Source organism: Nannospalax galili, unplaced genomic scaffold (genome assembly GCF_000622305.1).
Source record: "Nannospalax galili isolate Female #2095 unplaced genomic scaffold, S.galili_v1.0 scaffold63, whole genome shotgun sequence".
NCBI classification, from domain to species: domain Eukaryota; kingdom Metazoa; phylum Chordata; class Mammalia; order Rodentia; family Spalacidae; genus Nannospalax; species Nannospalax galili.
This window is the reverse complement of record NW_008355272.1, coordinates 8906594-8927395: the sequence shown is the minus strand read 5'-3', so window position 1 is coordinate 8927395 and position 20802 is coordinate 8906594.

Sequence of the window (20802 nt, the reverse complement as noted above, 5' to 3'; positions counted from 1 at the left end):
TTAAAGGTATATCTTACATGTCAGGGAATCATCAATTCAAATATGTCCTTGGTCTCTGGTGTGATACAGCCAAGATATGCGCACACACACACACACACACACACACACACACACACACTTCACAAGGAGAGATTCATTTGCTTCATTTAGAGTGTGCATTGATAGATACACTAATTAAACAGTTGTTGCAGTGGTTAACAATATACTTGAGCTGAAGAGTAATGAAAATACTTTTTCTGGCAATCTGCATTCACATGACTCATATTCTTGTCATTTTTATTCCCCAGAAATCACTAAAAAAATCTGTAAAGAATGCTTAACCCTTGGGGGGGTTTATGTGTGAATTACACAAAGTTTGTCATTTACTAATTGTAGTACTCTTTTCCCATCTGAAATGTTCTGATCGACAACAAAGTTTGGATCCAACGTGGCTAATTTATACTTTTTAAAAAAGAAGAAAAATAAACGAGTGAAAATGACATCTTAGCATTGTTTTGCATTCACTCAATTGGGAACCAATTGATTCAGATGCAATTGAACTGAATACACAGTGAACTGGGCCTAACATGGTTTATAGGAGCACATTTAAAAAAATGTGTCTCAGTGTATTGAAAACCTTTTAGTGCAAGGTAGGGGGTTCTCAGCCTTTTTCAAACCATGACCCTACATTCAGGCACACTCAACCAGCCTTCTTCAGATGTGCCGAAGAAGCTTTTGTTCTCTCTGCTCTTCGAAAGATCTGCTCACAGAATCCTACAGTGAGACACAGAGGATGTCATGGGAATTAGCGCAAAGGTTACAGGGTGCTCCTGACACATGAAGAGGTCCTCGCTGCACGTGACAGAACAAATCCACTTCAACAGAGGGAAGGTCAACTCCTGGGAATGGGTTCCAGCCCCGTGACACCTCATGCTCTGGCAAGTTGCAGCCCAAGGACCCTGAGATTGCGAATCCTCATGTCAGTAGCACTAGCTCCCAGGCTCTGGCCCTTGTGATGGTCCCACAGCATGGGTTTAATTGCTATTCAAGCAACACTTTGCAGCTGACAACCCAAAGTGTCTGGGATGAGTCTCCATCCTTCCATGTTAACTGGAGGTTTTGAAGAGACAAAGGATACACTATTAGTGAGTGATACTTCTACATGTATCAGATGGAGGCAGTCTGGACATGTGTTTTGGCTTTCTGTCTCCTTTCCTCAACTAATTAATTTATTTATATATTTTCTTTCTAAATAGGATTTCTCGTGAGAATTAAGTCTAGCACCTGCAGCGTCTCGGTATTTCAACATGATGCGTGGGAGTGAACAGGGCTTGGGCAGAGGGAGTAAGAGGTCAGCTCCAAATGCTTTTCTTACAGATTGACTGTATATAAGATCACCGCAGGTTGCATCTCCACAATTCTTATCTCTAACCCAATTATTTTCTTTCCTTGATATTAACAGTATTTATAAAGGTGTTAAAAATCATGTCTTCATGAAAACTCAAGCTCATAAAGCAGATATTTCTTTAGAATTTCAGATTTGTTTCTTTTATGTTTAAAGTAAACTATTACCTGGTTGCTGAAATAATTTTATTTCTCATATAGTTTATTGTTATACATAGGGTTCCCTCTCACTTCCTCTTTGTAATAATGGAATAGTTTTTACTATTCTCTAAGAATTGAAGCCAAAAACTCATGTGCCTGTTTTTCATTTTTTTATAGGTTCTCCCTAGTCCCAGCTAGTATGGAACTCACTATGTAGACCAAGCTGCCTCAATCTCATAGATATCCTCCAGTCTCTGCCTCCTGAGTGCTGGGATTAAAGGTATGTGCTGCATGCCCTGCATTTAATTCTACACATTTTGCATCAGGGTTTGACTCCATGCAGGAGGCAAGTGCACTAGAGAATGTGCTTCTTCCTTACTCAGGAATCACCCAAATGGTTCTGAAACTTCATACTATTCCCACTTACACAGTAACATCCAGAATCTTCTGTTGATTCATGAATATTTCCTAGCAATGTAGGATTTGTTCACACTTCTCTACATAGACTAATTTCCTTTCCTTCTCTATTTTCATCATGTCTCTTCTAAACATGACATGGAGTTGTGCCCATGAACTCAGAGCATCTGTGATTACCCCACAAGACCTGCATAAAATGTAGCCAACCCAAATCACAGATGGATGGGGGAGGAGTTGTTGGCAGTTGAAAGCTGGTGGGGGATATATAACCCTTCTTTGAGGATGGGGTCACTGGGATAGATTTCCCATGCATCAGTGGATGACCTCACACACATGCACACATGAGCAGCACTAATTGGAGTTATATGTTATGAAAAATGTCAAGAAGAGAGACTGGAGGGATGGATCAGTGGTTAAGAGCTCTGGGTACTCTTACAGAGGACTCAGGTTTGGTTCCCAGCACCCACTTGATGGCTAAAAACTGTCTGAACTCCAGTTCCAGGAGATCCATTGCATTCTTCTCACCTCCTTGGGCACTGTAAGACATGAATGCAATTACATACATGTAGGCAATACACTCATACACATAAAATAAAAATAATAAATAAAATATTTTTAAATATCAAGAAGAGGAGATAAAGTTGGGAGGAAGGCCAGTTGGGGGAAATCAGGGAGGGAACATTTGGGCAGGGAAAATAGGGAGTGGACATGATCATATTTCATTGAAAGAATAATTTTATTTTTTTTTAAAGAAGCTTGTGTGGCTTGAGAGGTGGCTCAGTGGTTAAAAGCACTGTCTGCTCTTGCAAAGGACCCAGGTTTGGGTCCCCACACCCATACGGTGATTGACAACTGTATGTAACTCCAGTTCCGGGGGATTCTGGGCATTGCATGACACCGGTGCACTTACATACATGCAGACAGTACATTCTTACACATAAAATTAAAATAACACATAAAAATATTTTTTCAAAAAGTTTAAAGTTCAGAATCAAAAAGTCTTCCCCCAAAAGACTTCATCAAGGGGCTGAAAATGTTGCTCAGTTTTAAAGAACACTGGCTGCTCTTGCAGAGAACCTAGGTTTGATTCCCAGAACCTACATGGTGGCTAACAACGGTCTGTAACTCCAGTTCTGGGGTATTAAACACCTTCTGACCTCTGCAGGTATTGCATGACCTGGGTATACTTACACACATGCAGCCATAACACTCATACACATAAATTTAGAAATAAATTTTTAAAAAACTTCATCAAAGCTAGTAATAGAATTTTACATTAATTTATTCGTATGTCTATTATTAAGCCTAAATTTTGCCTAAAGTGACCACTGGAATCAGATTCATTAGGTAGTCACTGTTTTTTACTTCACTGTATAGTTCTACACATATGATTTTCTCATAAGATATGTTAAAAAGTAATTCTTAAGATAGAAAGTACCACAGAAATATGCATAATCATGATGGGGCAATGTACTTAATGCTTGGCATCAAACAATGTGCCATTATTTCTACCTTCATTCAGAGATGAGTCATGCTACTCCCCTTGTTAGGATAATCTCCACTGGTTTCTGAAATCTTGAACACACATATTCATAGCATAATGAATATAAAGATAGAATATTTTAAATCTGTTGATCATAGCACAGATACTGTCACTGAACTTTCTTTACTAAAACCATGACACTTAAGGAAAGAGACTTTCCCAGGATGTGACATGTATTTACATTAACAGTAAAAGTCAAACAATTAACATTGTTGTGGACTACATGGATACTCCCAAGGGGCTGAAACTAAAATCCTATGCCATCAGGTATAGCTAAATTCATATTTTTCAGATTGTTTTATTAAATTCTGTGTGTACGTTGTGTGTGAGTACAGATACACACATGCCTCAGCAAATATGTGAATGTAAGAGGACAACTCTTGGAAAATGGTTCTCTCTTGTCACCCTGTTGAGCTCAGGTTGTCAAAGCCACACACAAGCACCTTTACCAGCCAAGCCATCTCACTAGCTCAGCATTCTTTTTTTCTTTTTTTTTTTTTTTTTTTTTTTTTGAGACACCGTCTCCCTGTAGCCCCAGCTGTCCTGGAACTCACTATGAGACTAGGCTGGCCTTGAACTCACAGAGATCCTCCTGCCTCTGCCTCCCAAGTGCTAGGATTAAAGGCGTGCACCACCATGCCTGGCAACATTCAACAGTAACAACAATAAAAATTTGGTTTCCCACTTTACTTATCTTAGAACATGATAAACAAAATAAAATATTTTTATATGTGGTTATTCCATTACTGAATTTTCTAAGAACTGGAACTATTTTGTGGACATGTAAGATGGATAAGAGAAAACTGCTAAAGAATATTTTAGTATAAGCAGGATCACGATCATCTTTGCTTACAACTACTAATCAATTATAAAGACCTTTTCCTGTATTATTTTTCCATCAATAATTGTATACTTGATAACAATTGTTTGTAATATTGTATTTCCAGTCCAGAGAGGACAAGAACACAACTGGTCTTCTCTACTTGAGCAAGAAAATGAAATAAGCTAATTTTAAAATGGAAATGAAATTGCTTGACTCAATAATTTTTCAAGCCTCTGAACATCAGACAAAAAGGAAAAAAAAGGCAGTCATTCCAAGAAATAATAACTTAAAGGATAACATTTTATGTTGGGTGTAGTGGTGCTTGCCTATAATCTCAGTACTGGGGATACTGAGGCAGCAGGATTGTGAATTCAGGTCCAGCCTGAGCTACCTTGCAAGTCCCTATCTCAACAACAAAAAAAAATGGACAGGAACAAAGGAAAGAGAAAAGGAAGGGACTTCCTGAGTCAAGCATAAAGATTCTTTTCACCAATATAGTAGAATATTCAGGAAGGCACTAGAAGGCATTATGTGGGCATTACTCAGAGAGTTAATTTGCACATAAAATACTGAAAATAATCACCCAAAGAGATAAGATAAAGCAGGGCCTGGAATACAGGCAAAACTGGGAATAATTCCTACTTTTTTATTAGTCACACTTGACATTAGTAAAGTTTTGCTACAAGTCTTTAAGCCATTTGGAAAATAATTAGTTACACACTGATAAAACTCTGATCTCAGTTAATAAATCTTAGGACCTGAAGCATCAAGTCATTTCCAAATAATTATACTTCAGAATAAAGCTCAATAATTTTATAAAATACAAAACTATCCAACATTAATGAAGGTATCCAAAATGCCTGGAATTTAAACTAGGTTTACTGGTCACATAAAGAAGTGAGAATATTACAAAAGTGAACAGATAAACCAGTCAACTGAAACTGATAAAGTACTGATAGAAATGTCTAATTTGAATACAATGACACAAACAACTGTTACAGCTGTACCCATCTGCTCAGAAGGTTAAGTAAAAATATAAAAAAGATCCAAGTCAAACTTCTAGAGGTCAAAATTACAAGAGTGAAACTAAAATTATACTGAATGGTATTAACAATAGATTAAATATTACAGAAAAAGTGACTAATGGATTTGAAGACCATGATAGAAGAAATGTAAAGATACTCAGGCAATTTTGTCAACATTTTTTAAAAGGACCTGGAATCTTTGAGCTAGCTTCAAGCCCTTTAATCTGCAGATGCCTACTTTGATGGATAGTGTGAATTTTCAACTTGTCACAATGTTGAATTGCCTGGGAAGAGAGTCTAAAGGAGGGACTGTCTAGATTAGGTTGGCATGTGAGCATGTGTATGAGGGATTATCTTGATTACTGTGATGGGAACTCCCTATTGCAGATGGCACGATTCCCTAGGCAGAGGATTCTGAACTGTGAGAGCTGAGTGCAAGCACGTATGCATTCATTTTTCCTTGTTCCTGATTTCTAAATCTAGTAAGACCAACTCCCTCAATCTTCTCTCACCATGACATCACTGTAATGATGGTCCATACCCTGGAACTGTGAGCTGAAATAAAACCTTTCTCCCCTAAATTGCCTTGGTCAGAATATTTTATCACAGCAACAGGAAACAAATCTGAGCAGTTGATAATTCCTAAAAGGAGATAGATTTGCTAATGGATGTCCAAAAGATATCTGGAGTAACAGTGACACTGAATTTCTAAATGTGATGAGAATTCTAAACATTCAAGTCTTAGAACCTCAGTGAATCTCAAATACAGGAAACAGTCACATCAAATGATATCATATTCAAACATCTGGAATCAGAGATTAAAATTTATCTACAGAAGAATTTGTACTAGCTTCCTAAGCATACAGATAAGATCTCAGTAGACTTCTCTCAGAAAGTTTACAAACACATAGTAGAAAAAGTGCAGAAAAAGTTGAACGAAAGTGAAACAAATCTAATTCAGACCTTCTCAGAGTTATATGTAATAAATCAATAAAAAAATGCAATAAAGCTATATGTTGGACAGGAGAGATGGCTCAGTGGGTACTGGTGCTTGCAGCATAAGCTCCAGATTTAATCCCAGTGTCCATATGATAGAAGAAGAGAACTTACTCCTGAAAATTGTTATATGAGCACCACATAAACATTGCAGCATGGATGCATGCATGCACACACAAACACAAATTTAAATAGATATAATTTTTAAATATAGGTTTCATTACTAATGAAACAGTGAAAGAAAGAAAAAATTTTTTAAATGAGTAGATGAGACAAATGGAAAAGAATTATCCATGAACATGTCAACAGTTATATTAAATAAAAATAGTCTAAACATCCCATTAGAAGGGAAAACAATGTGTGATTGCATCAGAATGTAAGGCCCAAGTTTATATTGCTAATAAGAAACACATAACTTAAATACAAAACTAGAAAAAATTTAAAATTAAATCAATGGTAAGCTATATTCTATGTTAATACTAATAAAAAGAAAGGTGAAGCGATTATATTAAAATCAGCTAAAGTAGGGGAAAACTGAAGTATTCTACAATGATAATAAAGTCATTTGTTAGAATATTGTACTCTAAAATACTGTACATTTCAACTATTGATAATCATAGTATTAAGCCAGTCTCAGAAAGTCAAATATCATATATTTCCTCCCCCTTATGGTTCCTTGATTTTATTAGATATTGGCACAAAGACATTAAATTTTATATGCACATATGATCTGAAAGTAGAAGCAGCAATTTTACGTGAACAATAGGGATACTAACAAGAGGGGGAGGGTAACAAAGAAGAGGAGTGAGGGGGTCGGGAATGGGGAGTTCAGAAGATAGAAGTATCTGGAAACTAAAATCTCGACTGCAAATAACACACCATTAAAAAAATTACCAGAGAACTGAATAGAATCCAGAGGGACCATATATAAATGGGCAACTGACTTATAAAAATGGGAAGGTAAATCTACGAAGAAAGCACAGACTCCCAATGAGTAATTCTTTAACAACTGAGTATCCATATGGAAAAGCATCCTAATTTTGATCTCAGAACACATACAAAATAAACTCATTATGAAACAAGATATAGATATAAAACGTAAGACTACCAAGTGTCTGGACAACCATACAGGACGGAGGTGTGGGAAGTGTTGGAAGCTACAAATTACAAAGGCACATGAGGACCCTATGGAGTGATGGATATCTTCAGTTAACTTACTTGTTGTGATGGATTCATGTGTATATGTCAAAATTAATTGCAATATTTTATGGACAGTTGATTGCATGCCAACTATGCACCAATAAAGCTGTGAAGCATGCTTGTGTGTGACCTTACAAGAGGGGAGTCACAGAACAGTGGAACTAACCATTATCTAACGAGTATTGTATGTGGTTAATGAATCCAGTCAGCTATTTTGTCATCTTCATAAGAACCTTGGAAGACTGGTGCGTTGCAAGCTCTCACACATTAACAAAGCGAAGTTCTAATACATACAACATATTCCTAAGCTCACCCTATTGTGAGTCAGATCATGTTCCTGCTATGTAGCCTCAGTCATTTTCTTAGAAGTCCTGCTCCGTTTTCTCACTTAACAATGAAAACAATAGCATGTAAAATATGTATGCAAACCCCAAGGATTATAAACTACTTTGGAATTCCTTTCGAATTAACATTTCCCTATAAAGTATATATTATGAGGGCATATTTGTTCATTGTTTTGAAACCACCAGGTTAACTGAGTCAAGGATTCAGTAGATACACATACACACATCTATGTATTAATCAGCAAGGACTATGATCACATAATACCTCAGACTGGGCAGCTTGAAAAAGAAAACAAAATGTTTCTGGTGGCTTGGGAAGCTAAGTCCAAGATCAAAGATTTGGCAGGTTTAGTGTCTCTTGCGGTGTTTCTCCTTGGCTGGAAGACTGGTCTAGTCACTGTATCTTTCTTCAGTTTTTCTTTGTGTTTGAATCTGTACCTGCCTTCTCTTCCTCTTTTTATAAGGACATTAATCATACTGAATAACAGTACTATCCCCCTATAATGTCAACTTATCTTTGCCTCTTTAAAGACCCAATCTTCAAATACAGTCCATTGGAGGCTAGGGCTTAGGTAAGTAAATGTGAGGGCAGTATTATTTGGACCACTACAAAATATAATATGGCCGGGCATGGTGGCACACGTTTTTAATCCCAGCACTCGGGAGGCAGAGACAGGCGGAACTTTGTGAGTTCAAGGCCAGCCTGGTCTACATAGTGAGTTCCAGGACAGCTGTGGCTGCAGGAAGACCCTGTCTCACAAAGACAAAATTATTATTGTAAAAATAAAGTAAAATAGCTGGGTGTGGTGGTGCAAGCCTTTAATCCCAGCACTTGAGAGGCAGAAGCAGGCGGCTCTCTGTGAATTCATATAAAATGAAAATTAGCACAAACTACCTCCTGCCTTTCCACTTTGCTTTTCTTCAGATGATCTTTATTTAATCTTGTATCTAATCTCACATTTCTAGGTCATTCCTAATTGATCCTAAAGATATGACATTCTGCAACCAATTTTAGAGTATGGACTATGACCTCTTCCATAACACTGTCAATTCTAGGCTACTAAGCCTGTGGGCAAACCAGTAAGACAATGTGAATTTTACATTACTGGTACTGGTTCCACAAAGCAAAAAGAAAATAGTTACTATATAGTGTCCTCAGAGGAACTGATGGCAATATCAAGGTGGCACAGACTCACACAGGTCTACAAACAATGACATAAAATCCAAACATTCCTGTTAAGACCTTGCCTTTGGTCAGCTTCAGAAATGGAGCTCCTTCACATTCCAATAATCCAACTTTATGAAGCTGTAAGGAAAAATATTCTGATTTCCTCTCCTGCTCATGAGTATTTTTAATTGTTTATTTTTGGGAAATGTGCAAACTTGCCTTTGGTCAGCTTCAGAAATGGAGCTCCTTCACATTCCAATAATCCATCTTTATGAAGCTGTAAGGAAAAACATTCTGATTTCCTCTCCTGCTCATGAGTATTTTTAATTGTTTATTTTGGGGCAATGTGCAAGTGTTAAAAGTACCTGCTAGGACCTTTGACTTATCTTCACATAGATGGAACTGGTAAAAGAAAGGAGCCAGGGGCTCCTCCCAACCCCATGGGACCCCTGAGGAACAAATCCTCTAATGACCTCAAGAGTAAAAACAAATCAGTTTATCTGGTCCAATTGTATGTCCTTAAACACCCAAAAGGGAAGTATAACCAAAGATTAAAGGGGCCAACATAATATCATAAGAGCATACATATACATAACTAAAATTTACTGGACAAACAACAAAGCCAGACAGGCGATACCTTCAGTCGAGTTGTTGGCCAGGATAGATAAAGACTCTTCCAGACAGTAACCCAACATACTACTGGAAAAATGAACAGCAGACCCCAATTCTATCCAAAGGAATACTGGCAATGGATTGCCGTAGATGAGGAACAGCTGACCCTCCTGGAACAGGGACCTCTGGCTGACTAGATTTACCAGAAGGGCAGACAGGGGGGAATGGATGAGGGTGCTGACAACACAGTGGACAGGGACAGGGATGGCAGAGTATGGAGCCTCTAGTGGGAGAGGAAGGCTGTCTATCTGATGAGTTTGTATTCATGCTCAAATGCCGAGGAGCTCAGAAGGTGGGTGACTGTGACCAGTGATAGTCATGTATATAGAGATTAGAAATGCATGTGAAAACGTCTCAATGTCAATTGCTTTGGAATGAATTCTTCTGTATGAAAAAAAAAAAAAAAGTATCTTCTTAAAGTCCCTCAAATAAAGGTACAGAATAAGAAAAAATCATTCTGGAAGAACGCAAAGGAAAATAGCTTTAGATACTTAAGTGACAATAGAATTTATTCTCATAATTGTTTTAATAGATTTGTATAATCCTCATCGCTATTATGAGATATAAAATGTATTTATCAAATCTGTAATCATTATGCCAAAAAATCTGAATTACTGTAATATTTTGCATATTGTTAAAACTGTAACTTTAATTGTAAAAAAAGAATTAAAAAAAAAAGAGGTTTCTACAGGTAAAAAAAAAAAGTACCTGCTAAAAGTATACTTTGGATATGAATTCCCATGATATATAAAGTATGTATGCAAACCCCAAAGATTATAAACTATGTGGAATTCCTCTCTGATTAACATTTCCCCATAAAGTATCTATTATGAGCACATATCTTTTCACCGTTCTGAGGTCATCAGGTCAACTGAGTCAAGGATTCAATAAGTAATGCTTTTTAATACTTTTTAAAACTATTTATCTTCACATAGAACTGGTAAAAGAAAGGAGCTAAGGGCTCCTCCCAAGCCTATGTGACCTCTGAGGAACAGATCCTCAAACAACCATAAGAGTAAAAATAAATTGTTTTATCTGGGCCAACTGTATGGTCTTAAACACCCAAAAGGAAAGTATAGCCAAAGATTAAAGAAATGAATATAATTCTTTAAGGCCAGGGTGGCCCAAGGGACTCCCAGATAGTAACCCAGCATAGAACTTGGAAAATGAACAGCAGACCCCAATCTTATCTAAAGGAATATTGACAACTGATTGCTGCTAGGTGAGGAACAGCTGATCTTCCTAAAACAAAAAACTCTAGATAGGCTGACTAGATTCAGCAGATGGACAAACACTGGGGAATGGCTGGGGTGCCGACAACACAGTGGACAGTAACAGGGATGACAGAGTATATGGGCTCCAGTAGGGTGGGGGGAGGCTATGGGAGGGTGCCACTTGGGAAGTGGGCATACAGATGAATAAGATTGTTTAGGATGTTCTGTGATATACACACAAAAAAAATCAACAAATTAAAAAAAATGAGTTATATTTGAGGAAGAAGCATAAAAATTGGCTTCACGTTAATTAGTAAAGGTGAAAAACATTACCACTGAAATCTACCTGATGATTTTATATCTATATTCAGATACCAAGGATCTCAGAAAGTAATCGACTATGATTAGTAATAGTCAGATACATAGAGATTAGAGAAGCATGTGCAAACATCTAAGTATTAATAGCATTAAAAGATGAGTTTTTCTGTATGAAACAGTATATTTTAAAATGAAATGGAGATCTTTTTCAAAGGTTAAATCCACATTCAATTTTGTGTCTTATAGAGTTTATACTGAGTTCAATATTGAATAACTGTATTAATTCAACTGTGAACCTAAAAAATTGCAGTCAGTTTTGCTCTGGAAATTGTTATTGAATATGTTACTGCTGTAATGCAGTGCTTCCTCTAATCATGTAGTTATTAAATGAATAATTTAAAAAATACTTCAAATCTTGATCTACAATACTGTAGCACCAACCTGTAGCTAAGAGAGACAACCCACTGTTGTTCTAAAATGATGGAAAATTTGTTTTCTCCCCCTATCTAGAAGCATTTGAGAGGAAACTGATACTGATTCTAACCACTCCAACAGCTATCAAAATATTGGAAAGCAAATTCTGAATTCATCATTTTCGAGTCCAGCCTTGTCAGACAAAAGAAAAAAGAGGAGGAACCCAATAGAGGGATGCTTTTGGAAGCCCTTCTCAAGAAATTCCAATGGACTCTCATGAACATTTGAAAATTGCCTTGTTCTGACTTTTTTCTAGTTCCATGTTTAGAATTTGTAGTGCTAATTACTCTTGCCTTTACCTTCACACACACAAAAAAGAGTATGTAATTTGGGAGTCTTTTAGATAGACCCACTGAAGGGATACCCCAGTTGCCTCACCCTGTGTCTCTGTTCAGCATGGAATAAGCCAGAGCTGTCTGCATCCAGATCCCCTATCTGCAAGTTGGGTAACCTCTTCAGAGGATGGTGTGATAAGAACAGGAGGTAGGAATTGGCTAGGCAGTTAAGGTAAAAAGACCCCAAAGAAAAGTAACCAGCTTCTTGGCTAAAAGTCACAATGTCCTTGGGCCTCTTAGCAAAATACTCCATTCCAAAGGCCAAAACTGTCTAAAGTATTTGGGAGCTTTTAGCTAATTCTTAAAAGATTTTAGGGTTACCTCTTTGGAGGGTGGTGGATGTTAGAGTAGCAAAAACTCCCATTAAAAAAAGATGAAAAAGAGTACATAAAGTTAGAAAAAAAGTGATGGGGAGATACAGGAGGAATTGGAGGGGAAGGAGTGGGCATGGATTTGATCAAAACACCTTATATGCATGTATGAAATTCTCAATAAATTTTTTTAAAACTGAAAAAAATAATAATTTTAATACTGCCCAAATATGTAGCTTATTCATTGACCATCAAGCTCATCCCATATTGAAGTTTGATTAGACTGAGGTGTTCATAATCTCCTTTATGTTTACAAAATTAGGATTTGAAAATCAATGAGAATATAAGGCAGAGGATTCAAAAGTCATTTAGATTTTTTTCAGTGTATCTCTTTCTGGTTATTTAATAATTATATTTGTTTTTAATCTATATAAAGTTATGCAATTAGAAATATGGGATAAAATTATATTACCCCTTTAAGTATATATTTTATTTATATTCATATAAATTTTATTTAAGGTACTCTGACTACTACCAACTTGGGGAGGAATGGATTTATTCAGCTTACAACTCCCAGGTTGCAGTTCATCAGGGAGCCCAAGGTAGGAACTCAGGGCAGGAACCTGGAGGCAGTAGCTGGGGCACAGGCCATGGAGGAACACTGCTTACTGGCTTGCTCCTCTGGCCCCTGCTCAGCCTGCTTTCTTATGCAACACAGGCCCACCTGCCTAGGGGAGGCACCACCCACAGTGGGCTAGGCCCTCCCACATCACTCACCAAGAAGATGCCCCTCAGACATGGCCACAGGCCAGTCCAATAGAGGCAATTCCCCAATTGAGGCTCCCTCAACCCGGGTGTGTCAAGTTGACACTTAAGCTCTCCAGCACAATTGACCCCTTGTCAACTTGACACACAATCACTATTAAACCATAACTTTCCAATTTCTGTCCCCAAGATATGATGTTAATATCACAACCTAAGACAGTACAAACTTAAAAACCCCACAGTCCTTAAAAAAAATCCAAACACTTTAAAGTCCATAGTCTCTTTTAAAAGTCTCAACTGTGGGTGGGCTTCTGTAAAATCCAAAACAAGTACTGTCTTATTTCAAAGGGAAGAATCGGGCACACCTAAGCAAAACCAAAGTCCAGCAAAGTTGCTCGAGGCTGGACATCTGTGATTCACTCACAATCTCCTGGGCTCCAAAGGGTACTGGCAGCTCCACTGCTCTGACTCTGCAGTCCACAGCACACAGCTCGTCTCGCAGACCTAGGCCAGCTCCATTCCACACATACTGTTGTCCTTGGTGGTCGTCCCATGGTCCCGGCATCTCCAAAAAGCTGGGGTCTTCACTGAAACTGAGGCTATACCTTCACCAATGGCCTCTTCTTGCCTCTTGGGGTGCAAAGCCTCAGATTCTCTCCATGACCCCTTCAATCCTGGGGTCTTTGCTGCAACTGAAGCTGCACTTTCACCTATGTCCTCTCCTGGCCTCTCAGCGTGCCAAGCCTCAGCTGCTCTCTATGACCCCTTCACGCTTTCAACATCAGAACCATGCAGGAGACTCTTACACATTACCTAGTCCTGCTTCCAGCTTGAAATAGAGGCGCGGGTCCCTTCTGTGTGTTGACCCTGAGGAGATACCTCCCAGAAGACTCCACCACAGTGATGCTGGTCTCTTGTTACTTACAGCTCATTTTTCAGCCCCAGCTAACCAGCATCAATTGTCCCAGTAAAGCAAAGGTTTTGCTTCAAGTTCTGGTCTCTTCTTAATCACAGCCGATTCTTCAGCCCCAGCTGAACAGAACCCATAGATTCTGTACCCAAAATCTCACATGAACAGCCCTGATAGTCTCTGCTTCCCTTTGAAGCTTCACAAGCCAGGCATCCATCATCTACAACTCTTTTCAGCATAACTTTTCCAAGCTCCACTGCAACAAACTCTGAGAACGCAATGGCTTTTCCAGCCCAAAGTTCCAAATACTTCCACAGTCCTCCCCAAAACACCAAGGTCAGTCTGTCACAGCAATATCCTACTCTCTGCTACCAATCAAGTTCCTGGAAAAGCAAAGTATGTTAGAAACTTTAATGTCACTCTTTATATAATAATAGCTTATTATTATATAAACCTTTGCTTTCTTTTTTTCTTGAAATTCAGTAGCTCAAATGGTAAGAAGAAGGCTCCTGTGGCAGCATGAAAACTGGTTAGTTTAGTGCCACTGGAGTACTCTAAAATTGTATAGAACTGCCTCATTGCCTACATAAATGTCCAGCTACAAGCCTCCTTGAGCTTTCCTGACCAATCCCATATTCTCTCCAGAGAGGCATAGCATGGCATATTCTTATGTGACTACAATTGTCCTATCACATGTCACTCTGAAAATGGCACAATATTCATGGTCTGCTTCCATTCAAACTTGTAGATCCAACTTCTCCATGAACAATAAATCTCCAATTGCAGCATCTGTCAAAACTGATCATTGAACAGAAATTCTGACATATTTGTTCGTCATTAGCATGCATAACTATCTCTTAATGAGAATTATAACAAAATCCCTTCTGTAACCCATTAACATTTTCTTTGATTTATGTATCTGTGGTCTAGGGACATATCACCACAAGGGAACAATGTCTAGTTTCTCACTATCAATCCAAAAATGCACAGATGTGCTTGAGCTTCACTCTATTGGGAGTGAGAAGGAGTGGTGAGTAAAAAGAGAACCTTTACAGAATGATATTCTTCATGGGGCAGGGTTCCACTAATCAGACAAATGTTACTGGCAGCATTTATCCATCATACAGTACAGCCACTGAGGATAAATCTTATTAAGACCACTCCATAAGACAGAACTCATGCCTGGTACTTTTAACTGATTTTAAGATCCATGATGGACAAGGTCATAGGTCCTAGTGGAGAACTTAATACTATTATTCTGCTAAATGGACATAGTTATTAAGTGTCCCCTAAGTTCTTATCATTATGTCCATAGATCAATGCACCTCTCATGCCTCATCAGAGAAGCTTCTTTATGTAGTAGATCCCAATTAATACAGAGAACCACAATTGTTCAATGTGCAGAGAACAAGAGAATGTAGAGTACTCAGCACTAAATAAGACATCAATATCATACCCACTTCCGTAAAGTCTCGGGATCATCATGAGAGATAGTAGAAAGTAAGTTCCAGAGATAGTGAACATCTCCAGTAAAACATTGCTTGTTGGATGTGACAGTACCATTGCACACGTGAACTCAAAATGGCGGTAACTATAGGCACAAAACCTTCAAGATCAAGCCAGTATAATCCCAACATGGACCAGGCTTTTGAATTTCCACCCTTATCTGGGAAGCTATTGGCAATTGCTGGCTCCTAGGGGCGGGACAGTCAGTTTTCTTTAGGGATGCCACCTCTGAAAGACTACCCATACTCCAGGAGATGGTCCTAAACCCATGAACATACAGGCAGCACTAACTGGACTCAGTGGTTTAGAAACAGGAAAAGAGAGCAAACACATGAAGTTGAGAGGGGAATGTGGTGAGGTGATAGGGAACTGAAGGGGAGGGAATGCAGAGTGAATTTGTTTAAACTATGCGTCTAGGAAATTCTCGATTTCTAAAAGAACAGGGAAACAGAGAGAAATCACAGACTGAACTTTGAAACTGCACAGTTCTGTGTGGCAGTGAATATCCTGTTTATAGTTTTCTTCCAAATAACCTCCATTTGCCAGATACAACCCTAGATTACTGCTCGGGAACTGGATGCCAGGCCATTCTATTAACACTGAATACATGCACCGGACAATTAAGTTAACACATCACGCCACTGTATCCTCCACTCATTTCACCTTTCTCAAATCTGATCACCATTTGATCTATAAGGCATTGCGGACACAGGCTGCTCTGATGCCAGTTTACCAAAGAGATTAAAAAAATTGTTTAGAGAGTGTACACACTTCTTCAAAGATAAATACACACCAGAGAAAATCCTAACAGCTTTTAATTTCCATGCTTTTCAGTTTTATTGTTGTAAATGCAACTGTTTATAGGACTAATGACACAGGCTGGCTCTGTTGAGTCAATTACACCAGTAGGCATTTGGATCAGATTCTTTACTCATGTTCCATTTACACAGTGTAGATGTCTGATATTTGACTAAATTGAATTACACCAGAGTGCCTTGGTGCTTTCTGTCCTCTGCATCTCTGCACACTTTATAGCACAATGAAATAAATGATAATATGCTAGATGCAGGGTGGTGACTGTGCACAAGCACATGTGGCCTGAGCTACACAGTGAGCAATAGTCAACCAACAGCTTGGCTTGTTATATTAGATGTCTAAAAATGGCTCTCCTCCATGGGAAGAATCTTATCAGACTCATGTATATGTTTATGCTTTGTGAGTTTATTAGTGTTCTGATTCTCAATTTTATAAAAAGAGAAATTAGGGTTAATGAAGACAGAAAGTAGGGAGAAATCTGTGACCTCAAGTGCTCATGTTATTTACTGTATCAGGACTATCTGGGCTCTGGTAACATACAGGAAGATGCTGTACGGGATCCCCACACACTCTTAAACACCAGAGTGTTTTCTGCTGACCCACACCTAAGCACTCAGTTCTGGTAATAAGCCTCCCAGTGTGCAGAGATCTTGAGGATACCAATGTATGCCGCACTGTGGGAAGATGTAGAATGCAAGCAGGACTATATTAGGAGGTTGCTGCCACATGCTCATATATCATGACATTGCAATTATAATCGCCCCCGGTACACAGTATACATATTATGTAATCAAATTCCCAGAAGCATTCACTAAGGTAGCAGCAATATCCACCATAACACTTATAAGGAGAGGAGACTCTGAGTATTCATAGGTGAGCCTTAGAGCACACAGCTTCAGAAATTGAAACAAGGTCTGTGTACATGAAACCCATGATATTCTATGACCATTTCACAAGCGTATCCATGTTTAATTTTGGTTAGTTTTAGGTGCATCATACTCATAAAACCTACACTACTGTTTTAAAAGAAATACTTGCTATATTCATGAAAATTGATGCACTTCTACTAAAGAGTATCTGAAGATAATTAGCTAAAATATGGCACTATGTATCCAAAATATTGACATGCTTTAAAAAGAATGAGAATGAGATAATTTAGCTTCAGTAAGAAACATCTGGTTATGGACTAAATGACAATGACCAGTTTGAACTAGTAACACCACCTGGAAGAAAACATTTGGACATTTTGCAGATGTTTATAAACTTAAGTAACAACATCATCAGAATAAATGGACAAATGACAGGAATTGTAATTCTGTGCTTTCATGATTTAATCAGAGTATAATTTACAACTTTATGAAATTAATTTTGTTTCATAACGATATTATAATATAGGTTTAAGCACAAGGTTTAAGAGAAAGAAAAGGCTCAGCAGGAAAAACAAACACACTTGACTGAATGAGCGTGGGCTTCTCAAGGAAGAGTCCCAGTAAATAACACGTTCTCAAGGGGAAGTTACCCCATTATTTTAATAACAATAAACAGAAATAAAGAAAGCTACTATTTCTCTAAAACAAGACAACACATGCCTGTGCTCACTTTACCTTCAATATTTTATTCAGTGTGAGACCTCTTAGCCCATGAAATGATACTGCCTATAGTTAGCCTGGGTCTTCTCACCTCAATTAACCTAATCTAGATGATCCCTCACAGACACATCTGGAGATTTATTTTCATGCTGAGTCTAAGTCTCAAAAATTAACCATCATAGTGATGATGCCAATAGAAAGAGGAACTTTACTTAGAGATCTAGAGTGTCTGCACCACTAATGAATGTGATGGGACAGTACACTATAAATGAGATTTACCACCATCCAGTTCCCACAAGCACATGCTACTGTGATTAGCATGTAGATTTCAAAAACTATCTTCTCCTATGTCTGATCAAGTTGAATAGTGGACAAAATAAAAGAAATTAATTTTAATCTTCTACAAGTCAGTTGGTGAGTGACTTTATGTTTGCAGCTTTAACTGCCTTTTTTTGTCTCACACTCGACACAGTCTTTGAAGATTCATAGCAAGTAAAGAAAATTCTAGAAAGCCTTAGTAAAAAGTTTAAATAATAAAGCAATGCTTCAACTATATTGTGCTTAATGCTCAAGTGTTGATATTCCTTAGTCATCTTAGGGATAAAAACAAATTGGAAAAAATTTTTTAAATGCTTCTTTAAAGGTATTGTGACAGTTAAGAAAAATAATGAGTTCAACTATACCTTCTTCTGAGTTCACAAGCAAAAGCATGTAGAATTACATGAGATCTGAGCAAAGCTGAAAAATTATTCTGAGTATCTAGAAGCGACGTTCTTCGGCAGTAATAAGGCCAGTGATGTTAGCGTTACCATATCAGCATCCATACTTTCAAGTATCTCACATTTACAGCCATATCACATAGATCTCAAACATGTGCTTGGATCTCACCATTGCGCCTCAGCAACCTTGCAAGGTAAGTAGTTCATCCTCGTTTTACACATTAAAAAAAAAAACAAAAACTGGGTTTAGAAAGTCAATGCACCATCCACAAGGTCATTAGACTAATGAGTTCAAGTGAAAGAGTTTATCCTTTCTATTCTACAGCCCCTGATATCTTTGCATTAGTCATGTCCTCGAAGAAATGTACATGCTTTCTAGCTAAAAACCAACAAAATAATTAGTTTTCTTTAGAAAGAAAACAAATAAATAAAATATACAATATAGACATTGCCTTTGGGTGAACTTACTGACATCTCATCAGGTCCAGAGTGAGATCCCAGAACACCTTGGGTTTTGTAAGCATATTGAGGAGATTATAAGGAATAATACTTAGGACTCTAGGTTCTGGGTTCAGACTGCCTCAAACTCAGTGTAGGCTCTATCATTCATTAGCTATAGCACAGTGGATAATTTTCTTCAAAAACATTTTATTACTTTTATGTGTATGAGTGTATTACCTGCACGTATGTAAGTGCACCAATGTGGTGCAATGCCCATGGAGGTCAGAAGAGGGTGTTGTATCCATAGAATTGCAGTTACAATGGTTGTTAGCCACCATGTGGGTGCTGGGCACTGAACCTGGGTCCTCTGCAAGAGGAGGTGCTCTTAACTGCTAAGCCATTTCTGTAGTCCCACAGTGGATAAGTTTTTTAAACTCTCTGTGTTTGAGCTGCAAAGTCTGCAGACAGTTGTTTATTATGTTTCTGTGTGATTTGCATAAGGTGAACTGCCTCACATATGGTAAATAATACATGCAATTAAAATTGTTAGAGATATAAACTTATATTAGTTATCATTCTTACTGCTATATGTGACATGTGTGGGAGAATTGAAAGCAGGACATATTTATTTTGGCTTACACTTTGAAGATGTTAGCTCATCACAGAGAGGAGGGTATGATGGAGCAGAGGGGTTCACACAATGGTAGCCATGAAGGAGACTGGGTAGGAAAGGCTAGGACAAGGAGTATACCTCTAGGACAAGCTACTCAGTGACCCAATTTTTTCACCAAGACTCCATATACTACTTTTCAGCACCTCCCAATAATGTCAGTATGTCCTGAATCCATCAAGGGATTAATTTATTGATTGGGTCAGATCTCATTACCCAGTCATTTCCAAAAACCAACACAGGTACACTGAGAAGGTGTGTTACTCATCTCTTGCTTGATTTTCAACCCAGTCAAGTGGAAGATCAAAATGAATAATCACACAACTGACTAAGGGTTAGATACCTCAGAAAGGAAGATTCCCACCTCAGTGTTTTTGTCTCCTTTAGAGTTTTCCTATCCTGAAGCATCGTCCTGGTGATTTTTCCAAATGGGTAGAAACAGTTTTTCAGAATTGTTGTTGTTAGCAGCTATGTGAGTGCCAATTGCCCTTGGAAGACACAAGTCATTGTCTGACATATGATCGTAGCCGAGACACTTGATGGCACACCAGGGCCCCAAAACCATCACTACCATTGCCAGGCGAGCCGATGATTTGAGGGAATTTCTCTCACCTGATCTCCTATTAGCTCTGCTTCGCAAAGCAGAGCATGTGTTATTTTAGTGTGATGGTGACCCTGCTGCACAACACAGGTACATTAAAGACACCTAATTATGGATGATGGTCCTGCTCAGTTGCTAAGGGAGTGAGACATGATAGGAATCTGTGAAGTTAAATTATTTGATGATAAGAGACACTTTTTGGTATAGGCAACTAGTAATTTAAGTAAAGCAATAATGAAAATTGAAACATACCATCACTTTAGAAATCATTTTATGAAAGAACTAGAATTTCATGTATTTGGCACATTCTCAGCCCATTTGACCTGATGTATTTCCAGGAACATGTCAATTAAAATTATGCCCTTTGGAAGAGAGGGAGGAAACATAGACTCCAAGATTATAAATACTGGGAGGGGGTCAG